We start from the raw sequence: 26726 nt of genomic DNA on the forward strand, positions 1-26726 counted from the left end.
ATGAACTCAACATTACTCCATGTAACCATGCTTTACACTCATCTGATTGATAGAAGATAAGGCTCCTGAGCCCATGACCCAACAGGATCTTAATTTGGAAGGTGGTGTTTACTTGAGTAGGAATCCTGTGTAGAATATTTTCCAACAAGAATTCTCCTTGGGTCAAATATCACCAATAAGTACGAATCATCTTGGGGGGAGAGGGATTTATTTATTGATTATTTCTTATCAGAGACTAGTAGTTCTCTGGCACATTAACCAAAATTTATTAAGCTAGTACTAGGTGCTAGTTTCCTATGGTGTATACTGGAAGTACAGCCATAAACAGAACAAGTACATGCCCTGCCCTTATGAGTTTATATTTTAAGGTGGCTCTCTAGTCTTTATTTTACCATTTGCTTCCAGATTTTAATCATGTGATCATTTCTGAACTGATAAAAATATTTGGTTTGGTTTTGTTTTTGCTTTTGTTTTTTGAGGCATATCCTACATCTACTTTCAGGTGTCCTATTATAGTTAAAATGAGACTGGTTTTAAATTATAATAATAGGAACAATTACGATTATTGTGAAGAGCTGTTCAGTAGGAAACTTCCTACCATTTCTGAGGCTTGGTCTTATTTAAAAGGTGACAAGGATTAAATGAGATAATGCATATAGAATGGAACATGGTAAGCAACTGATGAATATTTTTATTACCATTATAATTATTAGAGATTTTCATGTAGTTTCTTCTATTCTAAACCAGGCTGCACTCAAAAATAATACTAATTGACACAAAATCCAGAGTTGCCCAGTGTCACGAGAGAGAAATGCCCACTAGAAAAAACAATTAATTAAAATGGCTGTAATTTCCAGAGTTCCCTCATGCCTCCTATTCCTTTGCTATGTTAATGAGTTGTAATAACCCTTTAAAAGAAAACCTTTTAACATATTTTCTGTTTATCTCAAATATTTCCTTCCTTTGTCCTCAAGGTTGGGCAGTAGTAATTAGACAAAAAAAATTGTATTTTCCTTTCTTTCTCAGATCCCTCTCAAGTTGAGCAGGCCCTGGCTCCTTGCCCACCCACCTTTATTCCAGATGTTACCCTGGCGAACCTCTCAGGCTGTAACCAGGCAACCACTGGGAAGAGGGCCCTCCTGGCTCAGGGCCTAGAAACAGAAGAAAAACAAATAGGAGGATGTCTTGAGTCTTCTACTTACTTTGGTTTTCCAATCTCATTTCCCTCGAACTTTTATTATTTTAGTAATGGAAACTGGGGGTTGGTATCTGGGCTGTCTGTTCACACACCAAATGTCCGGTCTGTTCTGGAGTTGGGCTAGATCTGGGCTCTGGTTGGATTTGATCCTATTGGTCCTGATTTGGGACTATGACAGCCAAGGAAAACATTCTGACACCCCCTCTCACCATCCTGGAAAGGAAAGCATTGACCATGTAGCTTTGTAGTGATGAAGTTTGGGGCCCAGAAGAGAAAGAACTCTCAGGCAACCCAATAGCTTTGTGCAGATAAACTAGGCATCCAACATGGAATTTCTCTGCCTTGTTTTAAGTCCAAAAAACATCTCTTCCAGGCACAGAGCTCTTGCCCTCTGTGGTTCTTGCCTGGGCTATGAATTAGTCCTTCCTGTGGCTTCCCTTACTGTGCGTGGCTTGGAACTCCAGATCTCCCTTCCTGATTCTGCTGGAAAGATCATTTTAGATACAAAAGTAATGATATTATGACCTTATTTAAACTATGCAGTGGCTCTCCAGAGCCTCTCCAGGCTCTACTGCCTTATTTCTTAAAGTCTGGAACCCTGTCTTTGAGGGTTCATTCATTCATTCATTCATTCATTCATTCAACATTTATCCCCCGAATACTATCCTATTCCAGGCATTGCCATTCCTCTAGGTGCTTTGGATGTTCCTTGTAAACAAAACAGAGATGGACCCTTGACCTCATGGCACTTGCATTCATGTCATGGAGGGAGATAATACATTAGCAAGTAAAAAACATGATATGTCAGATGGTATGGAGTGCCATGAAAAAGAAAGCAAAGATAGTGGATGGGGATATAAGAGTGAAGGCAGTCTGTGAGAAGCTCACTGAAAAAGTAACAGCTGGAAGAGATCAATAATTGGTGGCAGATCAAGAGGGAGATATCTGGAGGGAGGACATTCCAGGTAGAAGAAAGAGCAGGTGCAAAGGCCCTGAGGTGGAGGCATACCTGAAGTATTTGAGTTACAACAAGATGGCCAATGTGATTGGAACGGAATGAGGTAGGGAGAGAGTAACAAGATAGAACAAGTAACTTCAGAGAGGTAGCAAGGAAGGGGGACATATTTTACAGATTCTTTAGATCATTATATGGACTCTGCTTTTCATAGAAGGTGAGACAAGAATTCATAAGAGGATTTTGAGCAGAATAGTGACATTATCTGACTTATTCTTAGAAGCATCATTCAGGATCCTATAGATTTCTTTTTCTTTCTTTTTGCTGAAAGGCAAGACCAAAGCAGGGAGATTTGCTGGGAGACTCTTGCAACAATCTGATAAGAAATCATCGGTGGGAGAATGGTCAGGGCAGCGGTGGTTTTGCTCAAGCCTTTTGTTTGATTATTCTTGCCAGACATTCACTTTCTAGTTGAATTCTTCTAGCCACAGAAAACTCACTTCCTACTGAGACTATCTGGACTGCTCTGATGATGCTTAGAGTTTTAGTTATTTTTTTTAATGAGCTGGAGTCTATCTTCTACAGGTTCCTTTCCTTCATCATTTTGGATCCACTGCTTGCATTCCTTATAATCAAACCTTGATCCTCTTCTTTGTGACCATGTCCTCTTATGCCTCCTCTTCTCCAGAATCAATATCCCAGTTCTTGATTCCTTCATCATCTGCATTGTTCCAGCAATGCCTTCCCATTCTGGAAAATTTTCTGTGAAGGTTCTTTAGCTGGGAGTGCTGTATTTTCACCATCCTGGCAGTCTGGGGCCATAAGAAAGCAAGACTGTGAACTGAGTCCCTGCCCTTTTGTAACATTTCACCATTGATCTTTCCATGCCTCTATCTATCTATCTATCTATCTATCTATCTATCTATCTATCATCTATCTATCATCTATCTATCTTACAGTGTAGACTAATTCATTTCCATCATCCTCCTTTGGGGGCCTGGTAAGAGTTAACTTCCAAACAAACTCACACCACTCTGCAAATGAGAGCAAACACCCAGTGTAAAATTATCTTTATAAAACATATCTTTCCATAATGTGGTCCAAAGCATAGAGAATATTTTTACTAAATCTAGCATTTCCTGCCATTAACGTTTTCCTTTTGCAATCTTCAGATAGTGCTATGACTGAGTTTTGTGTTCTAAAAAGCTACATAAACACTTTCACCTCATAATCCACGGTAATGGCATTAGTTAGACCACCACAGGCCTTTCTGTCTTCTCTGCCTTTGCTCCTAAGTGTAACAACAGGAAAGTGTTATACCTTTCAGAGCTGGTTGAGATAATGTCTCTTAAGAATGAGCTGTGAGAGGTAGAGAGCATTACACTGACACTCTGAGAGCAAAATGGGTGTACAAAGCTTGGCAAAATTCCTATTCCAGTTGGTAGCCAAGAAGCCATCAGACGTGCATTTCTGTTGGAATTACTTTATTAATACAAAAGTTTACTCCAAATAATGGTATAACAGGTGAATTTGGGAGTAGCAAAGATGAAATAATTTCTTTTCTATAAATTGTCATGGAGGGGTGGGAGCATATGCTGGACAAAGAGGGACAAACGCGTTTTAGATCTATAATCATTTATAAACTATGAAATGTCTATCAAAACAATGGACTGGGCTCTGTACTTTGCTGTAAGGGTAAACATGAGCTCAGTCCTTGACGGACTTTAAGTGGAGAAGAAAAAAATGCGTTCAGATATTTGCAATACTAGGAGATGCAAAGCAAATATATAGTATAAAAGGAGACATGGATTAACACCCTGAAAATTGTTTAGTAGTTCTCCAAGGATGTAAGTATAAAACATATGAGAAGGCTCTAATGACACAGAATCAGCATGAGCTTAGTATAAAACAGGCTTAAAATCTTGAATCTAAAATATAACCCTTAGCATAAACTTCTATGTCCTACTCAATACCCATTTTTTCTTCTTCCTTAGAAAAAACAACAAAAAAATCCCAATTTCATTTAGGCTGACAGTGCCCAGCTAGAAGTAGACATTTTCCAACTCCCTTATATTTTGGTCTGGTCATGTGACTAATTACTGCCTAAAGAGAATACACCAAAAGATGATGTAGTGGCTTCTTAAAGAGAGCTGACACAGCTGGAAGGTGCCTCCCTGTGCTTCATTCCTGTTGTCTGGAATGCTATGGTGATAGATGAAGCCCCAGCAGCCATTTTGGAGAGTAGAAGCTGCATGTTAAGATGGTAGGGGTTAAGATAGAAGTTGTGTAGGGTCTCCGATGAGTCTGTGGGGTAGTTATACCTGTCCTAGATTGCCTACCTATGAACTTCTTTACCTGAGAGAGACATGGTCTTCAATCTCATATATATTCTTTATTCTAAGTCTTTGTCACTAGCAGTGAACAAAACTCTTAACCCATATATCCTACTTACTGTTAAATGGAACATGGAAACTCGCACACAGAAGGCATCCAGTAAGCATATTTTCTCTTTCATCTATCTACCACTCCTTCTTATAGGAAAACTCTTAATTTGGAACATAAGAAAACTTAGAGACAGTTATTAAGGAAACATCATTTTAAAGTACGAGAGATGACGTTCGGAAGGGAGCTCTCAAGAGGACAATTATCTTTTTGTGTGTGTGAAACATTTGTTTCAAGTAAGAATTGAAGAATGAAATTTTGAGAAGTTTAATTTTTAAAACTTTTTAAAAAAGATTTTATTTATTTATTCATGAGAGACAGACAGAGAGAGAGACAGACAGAGACACAGGCAGAGGGAAAAGCAGGCTACTCACAGGGAGCCTGATGCGGGACTCAATCCTTGGACTGGGATCACAACCTGAGCCAAAGGCAGATGCTCAACTGCTGAGCCACCCAGGCATCCCTGAAATTTTGAGAAGTTTAGAGCAGATGTGAAGGACTCCATATTGCTCCTTCCCTGTCAAGTCACTTGTGGTGCTCCAAGGCCACATGGAGAGGTTTTATAAGGGTCTCAATCAGTACATTTTTAAGTCATTAGTCAGGCTTGCATAATGGGTTGGGGGCTAGGCACCGGAAACTAAACGGAGTGTCAATGAACGACAGGTGATCAGATGTCAATCATTAGAGTTAGAGGTATATAGAGGTCAGTTGGATCTGGAGGGTCTGATATCCTGGAAGAGTAATATAGCATTGCAACACTAGAGGTCAGGTAAGGGCAGCAATAGACTCCATAGGAGGGTGGCCAGAGAATGGACTCTGGGTTCCAGTTAAGGATGATGCCCATTTCCTAAAAGTGAACTTGTCTTTGGGTAGCTGAAACTATATAAAAGAAAATGTTAAATAGATCAGAATTGAAGACAGCTAAAGTTTAAATGGAATGTGTGTAGAAAAGGATTTGAGAAAGACCCAGCAGGTACCAGCAACTCATTAAGTCAGCTCTAGTCAGTAGTGGAGGCTGACAAGGAGCTGTTTCCAGCTGTCCTCTTAACTGATTTAAGAACGTCATCAACAATACATGCTCCTTCACTCCTAAAGACACAATGCAGGGGTACCAAGGCTAAGCTTCTGAAAGAGGGCTGTGCTGTCGATAGGGCTCCTGAGGATGCTTAAGCAGGAAGCCTAATCAGGAAGGAAAGCATCAAGTCATCTTCAAAAGGTGAGGATCTCTAGGTCCTAAAACAAATGTATCCATGAATTTTTATAACAGCACCCCCATGGTGCCCAAAGCATAATAGCTGAGGTGTCCATCAGTGGAAGACTTGATAAAAAGTTGGTGGAATATTCATACAAGGAATACTACTCAGCAACAACAACAACAAAAAAAAGAAGCATTGGCACATGCACCAACAAAGGTGAGTTTCAAAGCTCTAATCAGTGAAAGAAGCAATGCCCTCACTCCTTCCCAGCCATTCCCTTCTCCACACCATGAGGGGCAACCTCCATTCTGATTTAGTTTTCTACCACAGATTAGCTTTGCCTGTTCTAGAGCTTCATATAAATGGAACATACAATATGTACTCTTTGGGGTAAAGCTTTCACTCAGTGTGTTTTGAGATTCAGTCATGCTGATACTACATGCATCAGTAGTTCATTTATTTTTACTATTACTCCTGAGTAGTGCCCCACTGTGTGAATAAGCCATGGATTATTCATTACTTTTCTGTTGATGGACACCTGGGCTTTCTCCAGCCTGTGTTGTTTTTTTTTAAACAACTTTGAGTACAGCTGCAATGAATATACTGTGCAAGTCTTCTTGCTGGCATATATTTCATTTATCATGCAGAAATAAATAGGGTAGGTGATATTTAATTATATAATAAAGCAGTAGATATTGCCCAATGGTTGTACCATTTCATATCCTCACTAGCAACATAGGAGATTTCTGATCACTCTGTATATTTGTTAGCATTTGACGTTTTTAATCTTTTATTTATTTTTTAGTTCTTTTGCCATTTTGGTGCGTGTGTAGTGGTATCTCACTGGGGAGAACACCATTGTTAAATACATGAAGTAAAAATACATAGATTTATAAGGAAAAGCGTTTATCTTAAAAAAGATGAAAATGTTAAAAGTATTGGAAATACAGTACTGTGTGAGTTTCCTTATTAACATTAAATAACAATATCTATCATGGGATCAAATAATTTTCATTTTGAGGCCATAAGGAGAATACATAAGATGTTAAGACAGCTGTGATCATTACATTGATATGAGCTATCTGTAATAGATATTGGTGATTAAGTTCAAGATAATGAGCAATACAACTGTAATCATTGCTTACAGTCATAATAGGAGGAAAACGAAGGTGTAATATTTTCCACTGAAGTTTACAGACCCCAGGTGAAAAAGCTCTGGTAGGGAGGCTATAAAAACATTCCAGTTGAGAGGATGGTAAGATTAGGGAATCTCCTGGGTGCTATCTAATTCTGAGATTCTAGCTGTCATGACATAACCAACTCTAAGGTCAAAGTATCAAGTGAACTAGATAGAAATGAGAGCTTGGGAGCAATTATCAACGAGGAAGGTTAGTATCCAGAACAGCAGGTGGATAGTAAGGGAAGAAGAGGCAGGGCAAAAAGGAAAGAGGTTGAAGCAGTTGTGGGAGCTACATGAAGGAGCACAAATCTCATGCTCTAACTCAGTGGCTCACCACCATGTCCGCTCTTCAGAATCATCTATGGTCGTTTGAAAAATAAAAATAAAGTATCCTGGTTCTACTCTTGAAAATTTTGATTTCATTTTGTGTGGGGCTTGGAAATCAGTATTTCAAAAAAATCCATTGGTGGGTTAAATGTTAAATGAACAGTGATAGTTGGAAACTATCATTTTAATAGGAGGTTTGAGCTGTGGTATAACTAACATGTTTGTGGACATGAAGGAATGGGATGGATGGGACAGGCTGGTGGGGTCAGGGCTGGGATTAAGCCAGGGAGCACATGGTTGATAGTGGAGGGGCAGGTAAGAGGTTGAGAGATAAGCCAGGATGAGAGAGGATTGTGGGCTCATTAGGAGGGTTCCTTAACAGTTTTGGCTGGGCATGCATCTGGCTAGACAATCCAAGTCAGGGATTAGCTTCACTGTGTGATATTTATGTGCAAGTGGATATGAGCTTCTATTAGTCAGCATTCTCCAGAGAAACAGAACCATATAGCATATGCACCATACAGCATATGCAGAGATATATCTCTGAAGACTTAAACAAATTGGCTTACGTGGTTATGAAAGCCAAGAAGTCCCATGATCTGCTGTCTATAAGCTGGAGAACCAGAGAAGCTGATAGTGAGTAATTCAGTCCAAGTCCAAAGGCCTGAGAATCAGGGGACTGATGGTGTTAAGTCTGGATGTGAGTCTGAAAACCTGAGAACCAGGTGTGCCGATGTTTTAGGGCCAGAGAAGATGGAGGCTGTCTCAGTTCAAGCAGAGAGAGAGCGAATTCATCCTTCTTCTGCCTTTTTGTTTTATTTGCTCCCTCAAGGGAGTAGATGACGCCCACCACATTGGAGAGAGCCATCTGCTTTGCTCAGTTTCCCAATTGAAAGGCTAATCTCTTCCTGAAACACCCTCACAGACACACCCATAAATAATGTTTTACCAGCTACTCTGGCATTCTGTAGCCCAGTCAAGTTGACACAGAAAATTAACTATCACAGAGCTTCACAGCTGATGGAGATTTAAAAATAGACAGCTTTTATTCCTTGCTTACTTCACTTATGCTCAATGTCAGGTGCTAAAAATCTCCAGTGTTCAGAAGCACCCAATTACCAATAATGGTATCTAGATGTTTGTCTTTACATTCTGAGTCTCAGTTTTTTTTTCAAGGTTTGGGTGGAAATAAAACATCTGTGCTAACTGAATTCAATGGAAACATACACCAACGATACCAGATTGGCCTCTGAACACCGAAGTAGATTAGACTAAACATTTCACCACACCCTCTTAAACAGTGTAAGGTTAATAGCACATGTAGAGGTCCAGTTCACCCTATCTTCTATAATATTAAACATATTTCAATAGAAGTTGGTTTGTATGGAGAAGCATTCGAAATAGATGAAAAGAATATAAAATAATGATAGAGTTGTTTGTAATAAACATATAGAACTTATATACGAGAACATTATCCTCAAAACAATCACCTTGAGAAAATAATATATTAGACTTTCATTGTTCAACACATCCTAAGGCTCCTTTCTGGAAACTAACTCCAAAACTAGTTCAATCATCACAAATTATGATCAGTTTATGGGATCTGATATATGTCTCCTCCCAAATTCATTTGGCCTGCCCTGCTTGCTGAGCTCTATTTCATTTGCTTGATGGGAAACTCCACCTGCCATTCTCATTCCTGGCACTGTCATTGGCCTAGGCCTCCCTGACAAGGGTGGCTGGATTTTTGAGATGACCTCCACTAAACCTTCCACAGTGAGAGCCCCGGGCCAATAGGGCTCGCACTGGAAAGGCTATGGCTCCTCTATCTTCCTACCTGAGATGCAGTTCCCCATCACTGAACACAGGAGTTCATTTTCTCTATGCCCAGTGGGGCCAGATCATACAACTCTGAGGCATAAGCTGTGAGTATCCTGTGGGGAAAACTTAAGAGAAGTAGGAGACAAGAGGGAGTGGCCCATAAATGCCAGCCCCTTTCTTTATCCAATGGACTATTCCAAGGAATGGCAGATGTTTATGGCCTATCTAAGGATCTGTAGTAACCAGCAACCAGATGTGTTTTCTCATAATGCTTTGAACAGTGTATTAAAGTACTACCCTACTCTCCTGGCACTACTTCTCCTAGCAAAGCACTAGCACATAAGCTCTGTGTCAGGCTGTTTTCTAGGGTACATGGTCTAACACCACACAGGACTCAATTGTCTTTTTCATAAGACTCATCCAAACTCAAGGAGCACAATCTCCCTGACATTTAGGACAGTAAGAAGCATATTCCCAATATGCTGAAAGAAAAGTCCATAGGGTAGTTTCACCATAGAAAAAGTAGCAAAAGCAAGGTTTGGCCATCCCATTGTGTTGGGAATAAGACAATTTTTTTTAAGTGAAAGTATAATTAACACACAGTGTTATATTAGTTTCAAGTGTGCAATATAATGATTCAATAATTCTATACATTACTCAATGATCATCAAGATGTGTGCTCTTCATCCCCTTTACCTCTTTCACCACTCACCCCACCCACCACTGGTTTGTTCTCTGTATTTAAGTCTGATTTCTTCGTTTGTCTCTTTTTTTTCTTTGTCTATTCTATTTCTTAAATTCCACATATGGGTGAAATCATATAATTACTAACTTTCTCTGATTGACTTATTTCACTGAGCTATTATAATAGCTTCTAAGTCCACTCACGTTTCAGATGCCAAGATCTCATTCTTTTTATGGCTGAGTAATAGTCCATTATATATAGAGAGATGCACACACACACACACACACACACCATATTTTCTTTATCCATTTATTTATCACTGGACACTTGGGTTACTTCTATATTTTGGCTATTGTAAATAATGCTGCAATAACATATCTTTTTGAAAAAATGTTTCCATTTTCTTTGGGTAAGTGTCCATTATAGAATTGCTGGATCATATGGAAATTCTATTTTTAATTTTCTGAGGAAACTCTATACTGTTTCCTTCAGTGGCTACACCTATTTGCATTCCCACCAACAGGGCATAAGGTATCCTTTTTTTCTATGTCCCCACCAACACTTGTTATTTTTTGTGTTTTTCATTTTATGTCCAAAATATATAAAGAACTTCTAAAACTCAACACCAAAAAATAAATAATATGATTAAAAATGGACAGAGGATCTGAATAGACATTTTTCCAAAGAAGGCACTCAGATGGCTAACAGACACATGAAAAGATGCTCATCATCATTCATCATCATCAGGGAAATGCAAATCAAAACCACAACGAGATATCACCTTACACCTGTCAGAGTGGCTAAAATCTAAGACCACATATCTTTGGAATTATGTACTCTGAAATGTTGTTTAAAACAAACAAACACAAATTACCTGAAAAAATTTTATTTAGAACAATCTGCCACGCTTTTATTATGTTAGTTCTATTTTCCTTCATAGCTTTTATGAGTATCTGAAATTATATTATTCCCTCCTCTTTTCCCTCTCCTTAGCTTACTGAAATGAAAACTCCACAGGAGTCTTATCTGTAAAGTTTATGGCTAAATTCCTGCCTCTATGAATAGAGGAGCTAGAATCCATGTACTGCATGGTCAGAAGAAACTTAAGGTATTCTTAAACATACATTTATCCATTGATTTATTGACTCATGGATTTAACAGACATTTATGCAAACAGATCTGTTTTTTCAATTATCTCCCTTGAAAGTGTCTGGATATTTTCTTCATGAACATTTCTTGTGACTGAGAGCCCACCAGCCTTAAAGAACCATGTACTAGATTCAAGTAGAGCTGATATTCAGCTGATATGGACTTATTTAAATGCACCATTTGGCAAAATCATGAAATACTTTCATTTTAGTTAATAAGTACTTTATAGTAACTGTGAGAAACTATATGATTAATTTATATTATTTCTAATATGCACTCATAAGTTCAATTATGATATGTCCCAATGATAATAGTTAAATAGGTTTTCTGACACAGAATCATTTAAATGATTATCAAGATGTTGAATAAAAGAATATCTAGGATAGTAGAAAACTTTGAGTGTAATTATTAATTCAGCAGACGCAAGAAGAGGCTTCTGCACCATGTATAATATCATTTGATAAAGAGAATTTTCTATTTAATGATTCTGAAAGTATCCAATGATGTCGTGACAGCAGTGGCCATGAAACCAGGTCCTGAAGGCAAGTGAGCATGGATATTGGACAAACCCACTGGGTTCCTAATGACAGCAAGATGACAGCAGCCTAAGGGCGTATGATCTTTGTCTGTTGCTACAGATAAACCCAGATTGGCAATGGCATTGCGTGCAAAGTCCAGGCACTGTAGGTTTGGAGCATATGCAAGTGCTGACATACCACACTGGGCCCCACTCAGCGACCCACAGCTCCTAGGACACGCTCTCTGGATGCACTGAAGTGCTGGACATCAATAACCTGCATGGGAAAGTCAGTGGACACTTTTTATACCATTTTCCTATGTCAAATCATGGCTCAGAGAGAGACACCATTAGCTAGAGATCCACACCCAACGAAAAACTATGCAAGAAATTTCTCAAAATCAACATATGACTTGGAAATTATCATAATGCCTTAATGAATGCTTTGTACCATGCAGTCTATGAATATGATGATGTTTAGTCAGTAGAGTATTTGAAACTCTATGTGATTGTTGTTGCTTCTGTTGTCATTGCCCTTTCTCACTGTGCAAATCATTTTTAAAGTAGTTTAAGACTCATGAGAAGCTGCAAAAATACTGCTGCATTCCCGTATACCCTTCACCCAGCTTCCCCTAATAATAATAATGCACACAAGCACAGTGGCATCCAAATCAAGAAACTGCCATAATGTAATACCATTAACTTGAGTTCAGAACTATTCAGATTTCACCAGGTTTAACGTGCTCTTTTGCGCATGCGTGTTGGGGGCAAGGGGTTACCTCTATTTTTAAAGAGTCTTGCTTAGGGTCTCTATGCCAAGGTCTTGGAGTTTTAGCCATTGCTATGTGGAGGTGGAGGAAGAGCCATACATGAGTGCACTCCCACAAATGCACATTCCTTTCTCTTAAGAATATTCATCCCATATGGAGAAATAGACCATGTTTATTAATCACTCGAGAAAGTATGTAATTTCATTAGATTGAGCTCTGTCTCTGGGCATTGAGTCATAGGAGGGAACGGCTCCCCAGCGACCCACAGCTCCTAGGACACGCTCTGTGGAGACCGCACTTTGGGCCCAGCTGCTCGAATGCACTGCTGGAATCCCAGGCAGAAATGTGTAATGGCACGCCAAGGGCTGCTGAGCTGTCATGGCCCAAGCAGGGTTATTTGTGGCTTCCAAAGAGGGGCTGTAACCTTTTATGTTATCCACAAATCTCAGCCTTCAAGAGTCAGGGAGAAAATGCAACCATGCTGTTTGACCTAGCTGGCTCTTTCCCCACCCTACTCCCCTCCCCCTCCCATTGCCATTCCACTCCCAGCCCTGAGAACCTTGCATAGCTGTCCCAGGAGAAAAAAAAAAAAAAAAAAGACACTACCTTTACATTGTACCAGGCCTATGTGAAATGGCCAGATGTCCCTTATAATTAGATGAAGGAAGATCTAAGAAAGTCAGTGACAAATGGAAACTTTAATTTGAGGCCCTGAACATCCTGTGTTATTCAAAAAACAAGACAGAAAAGTCAAATTTCTTGACTGGGACACTTTGAATGGCAGTGTACCCTAGAGACAGTCAGGTCTGTCTGCACTCCTTTATCATTCATTAGATCAATCAGAATGTCGGAGTTCAAGAGTGTCTCCTGTGCTTTGCAGGGCATCAGGAGAGTCTTTGGTTGTCACTTGACATAAAAGCAGGGCTTTAATTACTTTTCCTCAACAACAACTTTGTTCTTGAGGAACTTCTTTCCACTTGTATATTTAGTCACTTATTTCATTCACCAAGGAGTCAAATCAGTGAAATGATTACAAACGATTACAAATGTGGCTCTGGAATCATACAGTCTTGGGTTTCAATCTTACCTCTAATATTTACTGGCCATGCAACCTTGGGATTAAGCTGGTATCATGGTTGAACTGTGTTCCCTCAAAATTCATCTGTCAAAGTCCTAACCCTCAGTACCTAAGAATATAGCTTTATTTGGAGATAGAATCTTTGCATAAGTAATCAAGTAATTATGAAGTCATTAGGCTAGGCATTAATTCAATATGACTGGTGTTCTTTATAGAAAGGGGAAATGTGGGCATAGACATGCAGAGAGGGAGGAGACCAGGTGGACATCAAAGAAGAGATTAGGATGATGGTTCTCCAAGCCAAGGAATACCAAAGACTGTCCATAATCCACCAGGATCTAGGGGAGGTGCCTGAAACAGACCCTTTCCTCACAGCCCTCAGAAGGGAACAACCCTGCCAATACCTTGATCTTGGACTTCTAGTCACCAGAATTATGTCACAATTGATCTCTGTTATGCAAGCCACTCAGTCTATGGCACTTTGTTACAGCCATCTTTGGAAACCAATATAGCTAGTTAGTCAACAATTTGAGATTTACTTTTTTTTATCTCTAAAATGCAAATGGTAACTTTAGCAATGATACTCATTGTGGTCCCTGGACCAGCAACATCAGTATCACCTGGTAGATTATTAGAAGTGTAAATTCTTAGGTCCCCACTCCAGATTTACTAAATCATAAATTCTGGACACGGGGGCTCAGAGTTCTGTATTTTAACAAGTCCTCCATGTGATTCCAATGCATGCTCAATTGTGAGAATGCATAGTATTATAGTAAGGATTATATTAGAAAATGTATTTAAAGTTCTTGGTATAGTGCCTGATATATAGTAAATATCTAATATATGATTAACTATATTCAGATCTTCTCAGACTTTTATAGAACACATAAGGTATTCTAGTTAGTAGAAGTGTAAAGGTATATAAAATATTGCTGTTCAATAAACTGGTGGAATTCACAACCATGGGAAAGGCATATATGCAATGATTAACAATAATGCTCTTAGGTGTTTTAATATCATTGTTTAAAATATGCTTGGGTAACATAGTAGATGCCCTGGTGCAGTGGAAAGTCAAGGCAGATATTGATAGGTGATAGATGTAATCGAGTAGAGGAGTAGTAATATCCAAAGTATGATTTATTGTTATTAAAATGACGTTTTATCTTTAGATAAGTTTATCTAAATCTCACAATAGATTTGTGGTATAAGATACTATTAGAGAAATAAAATTGGACCTAACTACTAAGGGCATAATAGTAATGCCTAACATATTATCACTGGGAAGATCAAATTATATTATGCATGCAGTGCTCTTAGAACAGGGCTAGGTATATAGATAGTTTCCACTAAATTTTGTTATCATTCTTATTATTATTTTCCTACATTGTTTTCATTGTTAATATAGAATGGAGGCTTGGAAAAACAAAATAACTGGTGCAAAGGACATATATAACTTGCTATAAAGATACAACCAAAGAGCCTCATTTCAAGCCCTCTGTAGATGGTTTCCCCATCTTTGTCCACTATGTTGTGCAGTCTCTCGTATTAGACAGGTAGGTTTCTCTCAGTCCTTGCTACAGTTCCCATGATTGTCCCACTAGAATGTCTGCTCCTGTAACTCATGTCCCCCAGTCAAATGACTATAATAAGGCATCGCACTTCAGTGTGCAGTGGCTGTGTGTTCTGGTGTTTCTGAGAAAACAAAAGTCAAGTCCTGGGATTATGATTTTTTGGGAGATCATCAGAATGGTGGACATTTAAAGTGAAAAAGATGATGTCAGGCTACAAAATTATCCAGACACTCAAGAACACATTTTGATGTTTCTCTTTTAGTTTGGGGCTGACCATCAGGCCAGACTTGCTATGAAGGTCCCATTGTGGTCCCTGAGATCCATGAAGGAGAACAGAGAACTTTCTGGCCATAAGAGATCTAGAGAACATGAACTCTGAGACACTATGAGGCTAGAAGTAGGAAAACTTTATCCTCCATGAACTGCTAATTTGAAGTTATTTGCCTTCCCACTCAAGGCCCTCTGACCTCTGGCCCTGATCTTTTACCCCAACATTACCTCCTGCCATGTTTTTGCAGATTCCTGTAGTTCCAGCCAGACTACATATTCACTTACCTACTTGCCTGAGCACTATCACACCAGGTGTCAGGTGAGTGCTCAGGCAGCTGTGTTTGACAAGAGAAGAGGCATTTTAGGCTGTTGTCACAACGGTTCCTGTGGCAACCTCTGCATCTTGCCCTAGACCATACTGAAGGAGCCTGTGGGGATGTATAGACTTAATGAAGTCTTTGTTTTTATTTTTTCTTTTCCTTGCCTGTCTACTTCTCTAATTTATTTTTCCAACTTTCTGCCCTCAGCGCCTTTCATGTCCCTCCTCCCTACTGCTCTTGACCACATGAGTGATGTTCAGGAAAAATGATGGGCATTGAATGATGCCCTGTCCTTCCTGCACCAGTTGTTCTGTGGCAGGGCTTGCAGATACATTGTGAGCACTCCAGCATGAGAATAGAGGGGATGGTGATATTCCTTTGTGTTTTAGAAGTGCGTGTCAATGTCTTTCCAGCCATATGAGACTCAGACCCAACCAATTGGAGCCAATTCTCCTCTAACATATCCAGATATCCCCATACGCAAACAAAAATTTTACCCAACATGCGCTTATTGAGTACCTATACTATTATGCACACAGCCAAATCCTTATGGATGTGACTATAAGCAAACAAAACAGATTTAACTCCTACCTTATTAATCTTGACCATGAGGAAAGCCATCCTTACGAATTCCTGGAAATTCCTTAAGAATTTTTGTTAAGCTGAAATACCTATCTCTTCTGATGGTCAGTAGTTTTTCTTCTGGTTTTTCTTTGAAACAATAGGGAAGTAGGAAGTAAAATGACAAGAATGTAGGAATTAGAAGACTTAACTAGGAACCCAAGCTCCTCCCAAATCAATTAGGTGATCTTGGCCAGCTTTTATCTATGGGTCAAAAGCCTAGATGGGGATCCCTGGGTGGCGCAGTGGTTTGGCGCCTGCCTTTGGCCCAGGGCGCGATCCTGGAGACCCGGGATTGAATCCCACATCAGGCTCTCGGTGCATGGGGCCTGCTTCTCCCTCTGCCTGTGTCTCTGCCTCTCTCTCTCTCTCTCTCTGTGACTATCATAAATAAATAAATAAAAATAATTATTAAAAAAAAAAAAGCCTAGATGGAAGGATTGAACTTTTAGGGAACCCAGTCATAGTTGTAGAGCATTATGAAATCTAAAGACATAAAGAAACCTAGCATTCATTCTTACCTCTTTTGGGTCAGCATTACAATAATGCTGGCCACTATAACTGATAAACACTCAGTAGTCTATCAAGACATGTGCATTTACTATCCACATCAAGTTCAACTGATGAAGGAACTAAAGCCAGTTACTCAGCATCCCAACTTGCCATGGATTTTTTTTATCTTTAAGATGTGAATATCAAGAGTACCCTTTAGTATCGACATGCACTCACAAGATGAGGAAATAAAGAGAATGGAAAAATTCATACAAGTGTTATAAGTGAGGCTGAAAGAGGTGTGCATCATTTGCCCAAATTCCATTGAATGGAACTCAATCTCATGGCTGCAGCTACATGGAAGACTAGAGATATAATCTATCTGTGTGTCTAAAAAGAAAGGGAAATAGATTTGCAAAATCTTTAGCAGCCTCTGCCATAGCCTCCTTAAGAAAGTTAAGACAAATTTGGACCTTTTATCCAGAAAATATATACCCAAACACATGAAAAGAAAATGGTAATTATTTCTAAAGTTTAGCACAATCCCTGAAGTTACAATCCCTAGGATCAAAACCAATGATACTCCAGCTCCTTAGAGGAAGGGGTCAGATAATGTGATGAGTACTTGCCAGCATCATTTGGGAGACTCTTTAGTAATAAACAGACATTTTTCAAAGCCTTTGAGAATTCATCTTTTAGAAAGTGAAACAGGGAGTTGCTGTTGACATCTGTGACATGGCAGTTACCTCCTTGGCTTCTCCAGATCTGGTACAAGGGAGATAATTTTCCAAGAAAATTTTGGCACATTTTCTTTATAGACCAATCAACAGAACAATCTACAAAGTGAAGAAGGAAATCAAATGGAAAAGAGCATGAGAGAAGGTATTTTATTTCCTGTATCCCATTTGATTCCTATTCCCTATCCCAGTGTTGAGCCAGTGAATGGAGAGGATACCACAGAACCTGGCAGTCATAGAAGGAATTCCAGAGCAGCTATGAGCTCGCAAGGTTTTGGCTGTAATGGTTCATTAAGTATCTCCATACTACGGGTCAAGAGAAGCTGAGTTTAAGACTGACCAAATGAAAATTTGGGAATATGGGATTTAGTCAGGGTCCTGCCAGTGAACTCCTTAAAGCAGACCCGAAGTCTTCCTACAAAAGAACATGGTGTGGTATATAAGGCATGAATTTTGCAGCAAGAGGAATTAAATATAGATTCTAACTCTGCTACTTCAACTTTAAAGTCTGTTTAGCATCTGTTAAAATGGGAGAAAAGACATTTACTCCTCAGAGTTGCTGTGAAGATTAAATCAGATAATTTTCCTAAAGCACACAACACAATGCCTGACCCACAGTGGGCATGTGATAAGTGTCAAAGGTGAGCTCTCTTCAGAGAGAAAAAGACACAAAGCGCTTCCTGCAGTGAGCACATATGCAAAACAATATAAACTCAAGGGCAATTCTGGTAACCAATAGAAATCTTTGGACAATATTATTATTACTTTTCTGGAATCCTTTGTCATGAACAGAGTTGAGTTTGAATCTAGTCTAGAATAGTCGGTACATATACATCTTTAAATGATCAAAAAATGAGATCAAGCTGGGATGAGGGCCCCATCACTCTCCCTCACTCCACTATAGTAGTAAAAAACCAGGGGCTGGAGGTTGTTGAATCCATAAATCTCATCAGCCACCTACTATGAGTCTCAGGAATTCCCCAGCCATAGAAAAAGAAGACAAGTTCCTTTTGGGAGAAAATATATCAAGATAGAATCCGAATCCCAGTACTACTCTGTCCAGAGGAAATCTGACCTCTCAGATCAAGTAGAATTTATGGGATATTTCACAAACCCCTTAATTAATGTGTCCTGGAAACATTAACTTGTACCTTCTTAACCCAGTCCCCCCATTCTGGGAGCAGAGAAAGAAAGTAGGGGACTTTCACCTCAGGTTCTTTATTCTTGTCTCTGTCATTCCATGCACAACATGTATATCCACACAGATTGTCAAGGGCGATTCTCATCAAGGAGAAAACAAATAAAATAACTAAAGGGGTCTCTTTGGCATGGTACAATTTGTGGATATTCTGATTCTCACTTTACAAAGGGAGACGAGTGTCATCCACTTGAAATTCTAAAGAGATTTATATAAGCATATTTAATTGAGGGATAAGAGAGAAGAAGGAGCTCCTTAAGTGAAAAGAGGATGTTGTATTATCAGATTATGAGCTCATCACCTATCTCTTCCTGCCATTGGGTGAGCTGGGCAGAGCATGATTCTTAGTCTAGAAATTTCAGGACCTTACTATCTAGTCTCAGACAATTACCAAATATTTTGAAATGGACGGCTTGAATACCACAGACAGTGGCATCTGGAGTTCTACGGGAAAGATGGACAGACCAAGGAAGAAAAATAATTTCTCTGCAGCCAACTAGAGGAGCCTCAGAGAACAGGTTAGGAAGCAGATGTGTATCTTAATTTCGGTTCCTTCATGATCCTGAGGCAAAAGCTTGGGTGCAGATAGTATACTTGGAAGATGATTCTAGAATTTATAGGCATGGACATGGAGAAAGGAAGACAAAGAAAGTAAAAAAGCCCATAATCTGTTTAAGAGCCTCTGAGAAACTGTAGAATGTATCTCAGAATTATCCCACTCCAGATGAGTGCCTCCCATCTGCCGTCAGTTGGAGCTTGCCCTGGGGTGTTAATTCTCTCACTTCACCACGCACTGCTGCATTGAGGCTGAGTGTGGCCGAGCAAGCTCTGGTGACCTGCAGAAAGACCTCAGACAGAGAAGATGAAAAAAATTAGGCACTTTTGGTGTAAAGCTGGGAACTCTGGTGGCCTAAGGGAATATGGGGATTGAGCATCAACAGCATCTACTAAAACAGAATTAAAATGCAAAGAGTTTACCTTCTCGAAATCTTCACAGCTAGTAAAAGGCGGAACTAACATTGGAACATAGGTCCCTTGGGCTCCAAATTATTAGGAGCTCTGAAGAAACGTGAGCTTGAAATAAAATTTAAATTCAACACATGAATTTCTGGATTATAGAAGTGTGCTATGACTCATTCTCTAAGATAGAAATTGAGATATCACTTCTATTAAGCAAGAAGAGATCGAGGGAAAACAGTGGAAGAGAACGAAAATTGTATGAAACAATTAAAATAATCACTGGAAGCATTAACAAGTAGAATTGACAGCGTGGAAAATTGAATTAGCTAAGCAGAAGCTAGGCCCAAGAAATAAATCAAGAACACGGAGATTAATACTAACAGAGAAGTGAAGAGAATCTTAGAAAATTTGACATTGAGCACAGTGTGTCAATAGGCATATAATAGAATCTCTTATAGATGATATGGGGAAGTGAATGATCAATACGATGGCAATAGAGAGACGTGATCAGATCTTCAAATATAATAACCATGTTCATAATGAGAACATAGATCATCACTCTCTAAGCTCCATTATGAAAGGCCTGTTTGAAGGATTTTGAAGCAGAGAAGACTGGTAGGGAAGACTGAAAACCAAATCTGGTATCTATAAATAAGAACACTAAGTTTTGAACAACTAATATAGTTATCAAGTGGGTTGATTTTGGTTTGGTATAACATAGAACTGTACACATAAAAATATATGCCTACTTCTGTTGTGCATACCATCTACTATAGCTTTTATAGTTGTTTTATAGTTGTTGCTCTGGTAAGTTGGAAACTTACAGAATTTCAGATATTTACTTTTCATAGTCAAATCCATTGCAAAACCATTCTCCTCAAATGAAGATTGATTACTCCTATTCATTTAAACGTTTTACAGCTGAGAGCCGTCCTTAGTGACGATAAGGACAAGTGTAGGAGGGTCATTCCCTGTCAACACCCTCCCCACCTTTATCACCTCCCTTACTCCTACACTGCAGATCTGCACCCCTCCAAATGTCTAATGCTTCAACATGATAATCCACACGCACGTATCTTTGGATTTGTTTTTTTTTTAAGTATTTTTTAATTGGGATACATTCCACATGCAGTAAAATCCATCTTTTATAGTGCAAACCCCTATGCAACCACCACCACAACCAAGATACAGAGCAATTTCATCACTCCAAGCAATGTCCTCGTGCTCCTGGCAGTCAATGCCTTCCCCTGCCTTATGCGCATGATGACCACAGCTCTGTTTTCTGTCCCTATAGTTTTGAAATTTCCAGACGTTTTTGTAGTTTTTGAATCTGGCTTCTCTTGTGTAGTATGATGCATTTGAGTTTTGTTCGAGTTGCTGCACATATCAGTAGCTGATTCATTTTATTGATGAGTAGTGTTCCATTTTATGTAAGTTCTATAGCTTGTCTGTCCATTCACCCATTGAAGGGTATTTGGATTTGGGGGAGAGTGATTATGAATAAAGCCACTAGACACGTTTTCCTTTTGTTCTGTGTAAAATTATGCTTTCGTTTCACTTGTGTAGTCAGGATGGAGATTGCTGAGCTATAAGGTAAGCATATCATTCATTGAATTTTACAAGAAAATGTTTATTTCCAGAGTGGGTGTGCCATTCTAAATTCCTCTCAGCAAAATTTAAGTTCTAGTAATAGTGTTATTAGAGTTAGTATTGTCTCCCCTCCCCTGATCCCAAGCTAGTAAGCGTGGTATCTTAATTTGCTTTTCCCTAATAACTAATGATATTGATCATCATTGTGTGTCCTTATTTGCCATTGGCGTATCTTTTGTAAAATACCTGCTCAAATCTTTTTGCCCTTTTAAAAAGTTATCTTCTTGAATTTTGAGAGCTCTTTATTTATTCTAGTTATAAGTTCTTTATTAGATAAGTGTTTAGCAAGTATTTTCTTCTAAGATGTGGCTTGTTTCATCATCTGAACAAAGTCTTTTGCCCCTGATGCTGTAAGACTGGTTCATGGGGATGTGGCTGGGGTTGAATTATATCCTCCCCAAAATTCATATGTTGAAGTCCTAATACCCAGTACCTCAGAATGTTGACCTTGTTTTGAGATAGGATACTTACAGAAGTAATCCTGTTAAAATGGGGTCATTAGGGTTGGTTTTAATCCAATATGTCCTTATAAAAGGAGGAAATTTAGACATAGACACACACACACACAGAAGATGATGTGAAGGCAGAGGGAGGAAGTGACCACCTGCAAGCCAAGGAGAAAGGTCTGAATAGATCCCTTTCTCTCCAACCCAGATGATACCTTGATCTTGCACTTCCAGCCTGCAGAACTATGAGAAAAAAAATTGTGTTATGAAGCCACCTCATCAGTAGTCCTTTGTTATGGCAGCCTAGGAATGCAATCTCTGATAGGGTTTCTTTTCTTTCTGACAGCAGTATCTCCTTCCTTCCCCAGGCATGTAAGATGGAGGTTTTCTCTAGATTCCTGCTGGGCCCTCTTCCTTCTTGTTAACATCCAGGGAGGCCCATGGAAGACATCCTGTGAGGGAGTGCAAACTCCCCTTGGGCACACTGCATGGGTACTGGGCATGCACATTCTTAGGCTAGTTCTCTCTCAGTCTTGAGCACTTTATCAAGAGTTTAGCTTCTTACCTCTTTGTATGGCAGCCCCATATACCTCCCGTGCGCTGCTCCAGCCTAACTGGTGAGCGTCTTTCCATGGAGGCACCTGCCTTTACTGAGCTTTCTGACTTGTTGTTTTCTCTGTGACCTCAGATCTTTGGTGGATTCGAGGAAAATTATGGATCTGTAGAATATTCAGCTTTTTCAAGTTTGTCAAGTGGAAGCAATCTTCTTTTTGGTTTTTTACATTCTAAGCAGAAGCTAGAAATCTCTTTGCATTTCAAAATCCTGTACACATGTCATTTTTTGTAGAATGCCCTTCTCCTGATCTGTGTATTGGGAAACTCCAACTCACATATTAATACTCATGGATTTTGTCACTTCCTCCGTGAAGGCTTCCCTTACTCCCATGGATATAGTCAGTGGATGAAAATCCGTGTATTCTCATAGAACACTGTGTACATCTCTATTATTCAACTTGTGTTACAAGTATTTATTTTTTTAAAAAGATTTTATTTATTTATTTGACACAGTGAGAGAAAGAGCACAAGCAGGGGGAATGGCAGAGGGAGAGGGAGAAGCAGGCTCCCTGCTGAGTGGGGAGCCTGATAAGGGACTCAACCCCAGGACTCCAGGATCATGACCTGAGCCAAAGGCAGATGCTTAACTGACTGAGCCACCTGGGTGCCCCTTGAAAGTATTTCTTAATACTCCTGCTAGACTGTGAGCCCTCTGAAGACACACCCTAGGACTTTTTGGGTTATCTTACCTCAGTCCTTAGCATAATCATCATTATGCCATAAGTCCTTAGAACACATCTAGTTCAACAAAAGATTTCTTGAGGAAAAGTGTTGAAAGGTTGGTCCTCCATTCCAATGGTCCAAAGTAACACTAAAGAATTTCACATGGAAGAGAGACTTTCTAGCCTTTTGTTTTTTAGATAACCCAGTTTTTTTCCCTTCTCTTCTCTCTCTCTCTTTTTTTTTTTTTTTTAACAATATATACCTGCCAGGTACACCCATAACCAAGAGGAGAAATGCATTGAGCCATAATGAGTGGTAAGACATAGTGGCTAAAAGCATGGGCTCTTAGGCTGCCTTAACATTTGAATTTTGGCCACAATACTCATCAGCTGGAAGATTTTCTATAACTAAATGGCACAAAACTGTTTCCTCGTCTGTATGACTATCTACTTCAGAGGGATTGTTGTGAAGATTACATGTCCCACTTGATGTAAGTTACTCAGCACAGGATAGATGCTTCACCAACACCTCGTAATATGAGCGATCTTGTCTAATTATTCCACAACATCTTCCCTACATGCCTGGGCCCAGGCTATGAATTCCTCTAATACAGTCATTTACTTTTGATCAATGACATCTTTTCCAGCAATCTCTATGACAATCTTCAAAAGCCACAACCAAGAAGTTCACTCCAGTAGCACTCTGAGAGTTGTGATGGCTCAATTTTACCTGTCACTGTGACTGGGGTAACGGGATGCCTAAAGAGCAGGTGAAACATTCTTTCTGGGTGTGTCTGGGAGGGTGTTTCTGGAAGAGATTAGCCTTTGAGTTGGTAGAGTATAGAAGACTGCCTTCCATGTGGGTGGGTCTCATCAGTTCTTTTAAGGGCCTGAATAGAACAAAAAGGCAGAGGAAGAGCAAACTCATCCTCTGCTTGACCTGGGACATCCATCCCCTCTTGACCTTGGATGTTGGTGCAGCTGCTCCTTGGACCTTAGGTCTCAGACCAGAACTTTCACCACCGGATAACTGTGGTTCACAGGCTTTTGGATTTGACTGGAAGTTACACCATCGGCTCTCCTGGGCCTCCAGCTTGCAGATAGCAAACCATCAGACTTCAGAGCCTCTATAATTATGTGAGCCAATCCCTCAGAATAAATCTCTTTTTACATATCTCTGTATATCCTATTGGTTCTGTTTTTCTAGAGCAGCCTGACTAATAAAAGAAGACACATTCATTGGTCACATCTTAGGAGGGAGCAGACTCACCGAGTATTACCCTGTGGTATGTGCCAAGTGCCCAAACCCACTATGACTGGTATAGGGTGATAGTCTGAAGCACAAGCTACATCGTTGGCCAGACTTGATTAGTTTTGAGGCTCAGCTCTTGCCACTTACAAATGAATGTGCCCTCAGACAAATCACATCACCCCAAACTGGCAAACTGTTTCTTCCTTTCATAGGACGATGCCAAACATGCTAACACAGGGCCCCCATGCCAGGTTCATGGCTCATGATTCAGAACTATTAGCTACTTACTTAGTCAAGATTATCCTAAAAGGTTGGCACTTTGCTGCCCACTTGGCATGTCCTGCAGCACATGGAGCCACCAGGCCTCTGGCTTTGCCCTCTCTCTTTTTCCCATGCCGGATGGAACTGGTTTTCCTTTCTGGCACACTCTCTACAGATGGACTTGGGAAAGGAACAAAGACTGAAGAACAAACCGGTCAGTTTTTCCACTTTTTAAAAGTAGCTCCATCAAAAGGTTGCCTGGAGAGGAGTTTGTAGCCATCGGCTAAAGTGGGGGCTCTCTTTTCCTGCAAGCAGACACCCCTGAATCCTACCCTCCATGCCAGTTTCCTGGCCGGGCAGACCCAGTATGTGGGCCCCTCCCTCCCTGATCCGTCCCTGGTATCCACATGCTTTGCCAACTCAGCACATTCCCCTTTCCATATTCTTCTAGAAAAGAACTCTGAGACTGGCACAGGGCAAAGCCAGCAGGTAGCCGGCAGCTAGTCTGGCACAATGAGGGGCGTCGTGCAGTTGCAGCTGCTGAGTGAGGTCTTGGGCCTGACAGGACAGATGAAGCCCTTTGTTCCTGCAAATGGGCCTTTGCTGGCAGTGATGGAGCTGCCTGCAGTCCTGCCCCGCTCCTCCTCTGCAGCTGTGGCCATTATCCTAAAGTGTTTCTATTGATCTGCTGACTCTCCATCTCCTGCTGCTCCCCCACTCCTGCTTGCTCCCCCCTCAGCACCCCATATTTGGGCTCCTGAACACTCCCTAGCTAGCCTCATGCATTCAAGGCTTGCTCTTCAGGGGTGAGCAGTAATTTTGGAGTTAGATTGTACAACCACACCTGTCTCGTGAGAAAGCTGCTATTCCCCTGGGGAAAGCGTTTTCAGACCGGCCAAGGGCCTGTCTCCCTTTCCCCATCATACCCTCTCCTGGATTTTAGTTTTTGTTGCTTCAAGTTTTCATATTGACTAGGAATATGGGAATAGGAAAGTCTGGTTGCCAAGCTTGCCTTTTGGCAAACTGTAGCACCTTTTGCAACATCATGAGAACATCTCATTTTAAACAGTTACCAGTCCTATTAATGTTAATGCAATTTACACGCAATCAACACAATGAAAAATCATTCCGCATTTTTGTATAAGATGTACTTACAAGTTGCTTAAAGGTAGTATTCTTATTTTATTCTCACCAGTCTTGTGAGATAACTATTTTTATCCCCCTCTTTAGGTGAGAAAAAAGAAATGCCTTGTAATTCATAAATCCATAGAAACATAGACGAGGCCAGAAGCTAGGCCATCTGACACAAAACCTTTTTTTTTCCATATGAAAAGCTCCATTTATGAGGACACCTGAGATTTCAGGCATGTGTCTGCTGAAGCCCTGCTCTATTGCAGGTGTGCTATATTTGATAATACTTTTGAAACTCGAGCACTCTTCGTCTTTTGGTGGGGAGTGAGGGGGTGAGGGGGTGTTAATCATTGTGTGCTGGCCCACCCTGAGGCATTTTCACTGAACTGTCCTCATTGAGTTCTACTTTGACTTTTTAACAATTCTGTTAAATGTTTTGATAGAAGATGGGATTGCTGTTCTTCAAAGAAAACGTGAAACCTGAGTGGTGATTTAAGCCTTGACCCAATGTCCATGAAGAAAGCCTGTCGAAAGTCTTTTTTCCCCCAGTGAGATAGGGAACCAGAACACAAACATGGCAACTCCCGGGCTCTTATCCTTGGATGCTCCAAGAGCCCAGCTCCAAGGCGGCGGGCTAGGAACAATAGGAATGAGGACGACCAGAGAGGCCAGGATGCTGTCGTGACCTTTAATTAAACTTATGATCACCTTATGTGCCAATGCGGAAGGCACATTTAGAAGAGATGTATGTACTTTCCATGGGCCGAGAATGAATTATGGCCTTGTTAGAATAAGAGTGAAGGGTGGTCTCTGGAAGAACCAGATTCTGATTATTGTGAAGGCAGGGAAATGGAGCATCAGTGAGACAATCCCTGTACATAATTATTATTTATTACTATTGAACAATACTATCTGCTGTGCACCAATCCGGTCTGCTGCCATATATAACATTGACATGCTCTTGGCCCTGCCAAATCAATACCTTCTATTGCAGGCTATAGAGATGACTTTTGTCCTTTATCTGCCCCCACTCCCCATTTTCAAAGTGGGTGATGTAGAGAGTGGGATATAATTTTCAGCTTTTTCATTTTAAGATTAGCTCCTACAGATGTTCTTTGCTTTACAGCAAAGTTTGGCTGTATTTTTTTTTTTTTCCTGTTCATTCACTTAAAATTGGCAATGTGTTTTCACTAGAAAAAAATAACAGCATATTTAGTAGGAA

At 40.0% G+C, this 26726-nt stretch overlaps 2 long non-coding RNA genes across 3 annotated transcripts in view; one reads left to right on the plus strand and one right to left on the minus strand.

The window, feature by feature from the left end:
• LOC111092217 overlaps nucleotides 1–15515 on the minus strand; it is a 39480-nt gene extending 23965 nt beyond the window's left edge. For both annotated transcript variants that reach the window (XR_005377846.1, XR_005377847.1), the window contains exons 1-2: nucleotides 15445–15515; nucleotides 1070–1151 (exon numbers count right to left, since the gene is read on the minus strand). This is a non-coding gene — a long non-coding RNA (uncharacterized LOC111092217). The remainder of the gene's footprint in view (nucleotides 1–1069; nucleotides 1152–15444) is intronic.
• Nucleotides 15516–18875: 3360 nt separating this feature from the next.
• Nucleotides 18876–24021, plus strand: LOC119865547. Its single transcript, XR_005377382.1, has 3 exons — nucleotides 18876–19045; nucleotides 23508–23630; nucleotides 23904–24021. It is a non-coding gene; the product is annotated as an uncharacterized LOC119865547 (long non-coding RNA).
• Nucleotides 24022–26726: the final 2705 nt, after the last annotated feature.

Source organism: Canis lupus, chromosome 24 (genome assembly GCF_011100685.1).
Source record: "Canis lupus familiaris isolate Mischka breed German Shepherd chromosome 24, alternate assembly UU_Cfam_GSD_1.0, whole genome shotgun sequence".
Classification (NCBI taxonomy): domain Eukaryota; kingdom Metazoa; phylum Chordata; class Mammalia; order Carnivora; family Canidae; genus Canis; species Canis lupus.